This window comes from Alligator sinensis, unplaced genomic scaffold, assembly GCF_000455745.1.
Source record: "Alligator sinensis unplaced genomic scaffold, ASM45574v1 scaffold264_1, whole genome shotgun sequence".
Lineage (NCBI taxonomy): Eukaryota > Metazoa > Chordata > Crocodylia > Alligatoridae > Alligator > Alligator sinensis.
Genome location: NW_005841831.1, coordinates 6,436,504 through 6,441,930, shown reverse-complemented (window position 1 = coordinate 6,441,930; position 5,427 = coordinate 6,436,504).

Genomic DNA, 5,427 nt, shown 5'->3' with positions numbered 1-5,427 from the left:
GGGAAAGAGGAGAAGCAGAGGCCCACAAAGGGGCAGTGATCTATGCAGGGGCACATCACAGAGCTTGGGAGTCCTCATACAATACCCTACCCACTAGACCACCCTGCCTCTCTCCGATCTTTTATCAAGATGGGCCATCTCTCCCTCAGGGCCAGGGCCCACCCTCTCCTCCAGTTTCAGAGACCCCGTCTTTGAAGGACCTGTAAAGTAGGCCTGTGTGAAGCAGCTAGTATTTGCTTCAGATTCGGCCGACTCAGGGGACAGTGATTCGATTCGGTGATTTGAATCACTTTCCCGAATCGACTTAGCCGAATCTGATTTAGAGATTCAGCTGCTGCCGAATCAGCCGAATCTCTGAATCACACAGGCTCCATCCACTGCCCGGCCCCAGCTCCTACCTCTTTGGAAAAAAAAGCTATTTTGAGCAGGGACGTTAATATTGTGACATGTCCAGGGGTTGGCCAGCCTCCCACCGCAACCCACTATGAAATATTGGAGATAACCATGAACATTTCCTAAGTCCTGGGCCTGGGCAAGGGACAGAGATTTGGGTACTGTGTGTGAGTGCAAAGAGAGACAAGGATTTATGAAGAGAATCAACATTTGCAAAAGGGCCAAACTAAAAGTCCTCATCACCCTATAGCACTGTACACTTGCCTAAGTATCTGAAATATCAGGTACAGTACTGGCTTCTGCTACTGGAACGATACTGCACCTGTTGGACCATTGCTCTGAGCCAGCCTGGCAACTCCTTCTTCAGTGATTCGGTGTTTCACCTCTCAGGCAGAGCATCTTCCGCTCACTCCTATGACCTACCTGTGGAGCTTCCTGAATATGCCATATGGTACAATGTACAAGCCTCTTCTTTGAAACCAGTATGATACACACAGGATCTGGAATGATGAGGAAATCCCAGCTGACCTTAGGGACACCATGATCGTGACAATCTTCAAGAAAGGAGATAGGACTGACTAGGGAAATTACAGAGGGATCACCCTGCTGTCCACAAGAAAAATCATTGTAAGAACCCTCCTGAACAGTCTCCTTCCACCTGCTGAAAAGCTCCTCCTGGACTCTCAGTGTGAGTTTAGTACATCAAGAGGCACAGCTGACATGATCTTCACTGCTCTCCAGCTGCAAGAAAAATGCCAGGAACAACATAAACCTTTCTCATGGCCTTCTTTGACCACACAAAAGCCTTCAACTATGTCAACCGAGAAGCACTGTTGGAGGGTCCTTCTGTAGTATAGATGCCTGCTGAAACTCATCACCTTTCTTTGCCTGCTTCATGATGGTATGCAAATGGTGGTTCTCAATAACAGATCGATCAGAGATCCCTTTGAGGTTAAGATGGGAGTTAAGCAAATTATGTCACTGCTCCAATACTCTTCTCAATATTCCTTACTGACCACAAACAAGTTTCCTGTCAGAGTGGAACTAATCTGCTGAATGCATGGCAAACTGTTTAATCTCAGACAACTCCAAGCCAAAACTAAGACCACTCCAATGTCAATCATCAAGCCCCAGTACGCTGATGATGCTGCAGTCTGTACTCACTCAGAAGCAGACTTCAGGCAATCATCAAATCTTTACTGAGGCATACAAGAAAATGGGAGTGACCAGTGATGTCCTGTGAGTCTCTGGCGCCCGGGGACCAATGCTTGCATTTACACCCTGTCCCCGCCCCCTCACACCAATACTTTCCAGCCAGTTCTTAAAGGGATTTGCTGTGCTCCCACCCATCCTTCCCGTAGCAATACTTAAAGTCACATTGCACGATAAGAACTCTGAAGGGCCTGGCTGGTGCCATGGCCCCCTCCTGCCCCCTTCCTCCCCTCCGTCAGTCCGCCGCTGGGACTGACGTTTAATATTCAGAAGACTAAGGTCCTCCATCAACAAGCTTTTAATAAGCAGTCCCCAAGCTCCAGTAATTCAGATTTTTGGTGAGACTCTGGAGAATGTTGAGTATTTCCCGTATCTCAGAAGCCAACTCTTGCAGAAGGCTGACATTAACAATGAAATCCAACATTGCCTCAAATGTGCAAGTGCAGCCTTCGGACACCTGAGGAAACAGGTGTTTGAAGATTGTGACATCAGATCTGAAACTGAACTCATGCTTTATCAAGCATCTGTGATCCTCATCTTACTAGGTGGAGCTGAGACATGGTGAATACAGGAGACACCTCAAGTCACTGAAGAAGTACCATAAATGCAGTCTGTGAAAGATCCTTCAAACCCAGTGGGTAGACAGATGCACCAGCATTCGCATCCTCTTGCAAGCAAACACCATGAGCATTGAGGGGATGATCATCCAACACCAACTGTGCTGGGCTGGCTACATCATCCAGATGTCCAACCCCAGACTCCCAACTCAGTCAAGACATACACTCAAGACGGCAGAGAAAGTGCTTCAAGGACTTTCTCAAGGCCATCTTGAAAAAATGCAACACTGATATCAACTCGTGCAAGACTATCACCCAGAATCACCCCAAATGGAGGAAGAGTCTGCTGCAAGGATCTCAGTACTTTCCAACCTTATGAAGCAACACGAGACAGAAAAGTAGGAACAACAGAAGCAGCATGTTGCAGACTGAATCAAGAACCCAGAGTCCTTCTACCCCACCCTGCACAGAAGCATGTGCCTAAGCTTCAACAGAGATTGTCAATCCTGGATAGACCCTATCAGCCATCTTTGTACCTACAGATAAGACAATCATAAAAGACAATCATCCTCAACTGCGAGGGACTGCTGATGGTGATACACACTGCTGCTGCTGGCTGGACAGTGCTGGGAGAGAGGTGTTTCCTGACAGGTTTCATCTCTTTGAAGTTCCATGAGATGTTCCAAGCAACAGCATTGACCAGTCAGACAAAAGCAACGGTCCTGCCTGCAGCTGTAACACTTTGCATGGTGCATTAGCTCTCATGCCTAAGCAGGCTTGATCTGCATCCTCCCTTGGAGAGGAGACTCCCAAGAAGCATTTCAATGCTGCAGGAAGGGGCATTGATGATTTGGCTGAGATGGTGGCTGTAAACCAAAGCTACATCTGGATTTTAGCAAGTACACAGCTACCAGACAATTGTTGGGCCATCCAGTTTTTGTCTGAAACAACAGAGACTCTCCCAGGCTGGGAGCTGGAGAGAATCACAGGGTCTCTCTGGGTCCAGCCACCTCTAAAGCAAACCCTTAAGGACTGGCTGGAAAGTATGTTTTTCATCCCATGAAAAAATGTTTACATTTAATGAAAATCTGAAAAGAAAAACATTTCAGCTTCTGGCTAGATTTTTTTCCTAACAAACTCAACATTTTGTATAGAAAGCAAATGCTTTAGAGAGAAAAAAATGAGTGGAGATGAAAACCCCATTTTCTGTCACACAGAGATTTGACAGGAAGTTTCCAAGCAGACCTAATCCCCTCTCTGTTCATGCCAGCCGCATCTAGAGTCTTTTCTCTGCAAAGACCAGTGAAGAACCACATGCTGGGTGGGAAGGGACAGCAAAGTCCTGACTGTGTAACTCCCCTAAAGATTCTGAGCAGAAGTATTAACTGCATTATTCTGGCTAATTGCCTACCGGGGGTATCCAAACCCCCTCCAAACATCTGCTATGCTTCCCCCAGAGATGACTGTCCTTTGTGGAAAAGGATAAGAAACCTGTGCAATGCAGCATGCAAGCTGAAGAGTGCTTTAGCTGAGGAAGAATATAGCTATTTTCTCAGCTCCTGAAGCCTGTGTCTTTATTGAGGTCTGAGATGCTTAGCAAGTTGGGAAATGTCGTGTCCTCTTTCTGGTGGGGACTGGAAACAGCACCTGGCAGGAGCTGTTCAGCTACACTGATGCTACTCAGTGCGGGGAGCCAGGAATTCAGGGTGTTCTGGGATGCTGCTATAGCTCTGAATTTCCCTTTCCCTCTGTATCTGCCCCTACAATTTTTCGGTGGCCCCATTTATCAGCAGCAAGCAGGTACTGGGAGGAGAGCCCACAAAGCAGCCTCTTCAACAGAAAGGAGTCAGCTCATGGGGAGAAGACAGCTGGGGAGGTAGGCAGCACGGCAGCCAGAAGCACTTCCCCTCCCATCCCCCACACATGTCAGCTGGAAAGAGCTCAAATAAATGCTCTAAATGTGGCTTGCAGAATTTAGCAAAGGCTCAGCAGAGAGAGTGAGTTTGGAGCTGCTTAATAAGGCTCTTTCTCTCTCTGACTAAATTATATCCTTAAAAAAAATCTCAACTAAATCTCCAGCTGCACAGACTGACTTCAAACACTCTTTTGCTTTGTGAACTCGGAGCTATCGCCCTCCCTAATAAGGCAGGCAGGCGCAGTGGGCATCAGTGTTTTCTCTCTGATTGCAGATATGGGACAGTGTTTTGGGTACTTTACTGAGCCTGGCAGTGCGTGGACTGTTCCTCCCAGTGCAGGGTCTGTCTCAGGGGCAGCACGAGATGCTGGACCACAGGAATCACAGACGCCTGACTACCATCCTGCTTACACTTCCCCCAGTCAACCGCAGGCAAGCCCATGGGGACTTTCAGGCCCCAGGTCAATCCCATGCAGGTCAATGGGTGCTTCCTGGCACAATGTCAACCCCGTGCAAGCCTATGGGGACTTTTGGACACCAGGTCAACCCCATGCATTGCAATGGGGACTTGCAGGCACCGTGTAAATTGTTCTGTGTAAACACAGATGTAACATAAGGCCTCATAGCTCACAGACCTTATTGACAGGGGACTGATGTTGGGTGCCTGTTGAAGGCTTGAGTCCCACACTGCTTTCAGCGGGTGCAGCATATTTCTGCTTGTGCTAGTGGGTCTCAAGATAGCAGTCCCAGAAGGAATGAATAAACAAGACTGAAAGAGGAATGGTGTGTGCTGCCCGGGCCAGCTAAGCATGCTGGAAGCCATGGAAAACCAGGCCTCCCAGATTTCTAATGGGAGAAAGCTTAAGCCGGCATCCTGTGGTCTGTGGCACACTGGGTAGTGCTCTGTGGGGAGCTGGCTGGTCCCCTGGTGCTGGCTCCTCCTCCTGCTTTCCAGCAGCAAGAAACCTGAGCCGACAAAAGGGAGACGGAGTGAGCAGCAGAAGCCAATGGCACAATGAGCTGTGAACAGAAAGGTCAAAACACTTACAGCACGCTAAAGGCAGCTAAAAATATACTCAGCACCACCCTGGGGTTACTCTTCTGGGGAAGCAACTTCCACTGCTGACAGTGGGATGCCACGTCATTGTGAATGGGAGACTAACTGGAAAGGGAGAGGGCTTCATAGTCCCTACCGGGGGGTGGGGGGGGAAACTGTTTAGCCAATGGGCATCCCTCCCTCTTACATAGGTGAGGCCACATCCAAGTCTCTTCATTAGGATTTAGAGAGCAGCCAAAGATAAAATGATAAATGGGTCACTAGCCTTGACCTCGGAGGAGAAACTGAGGGGA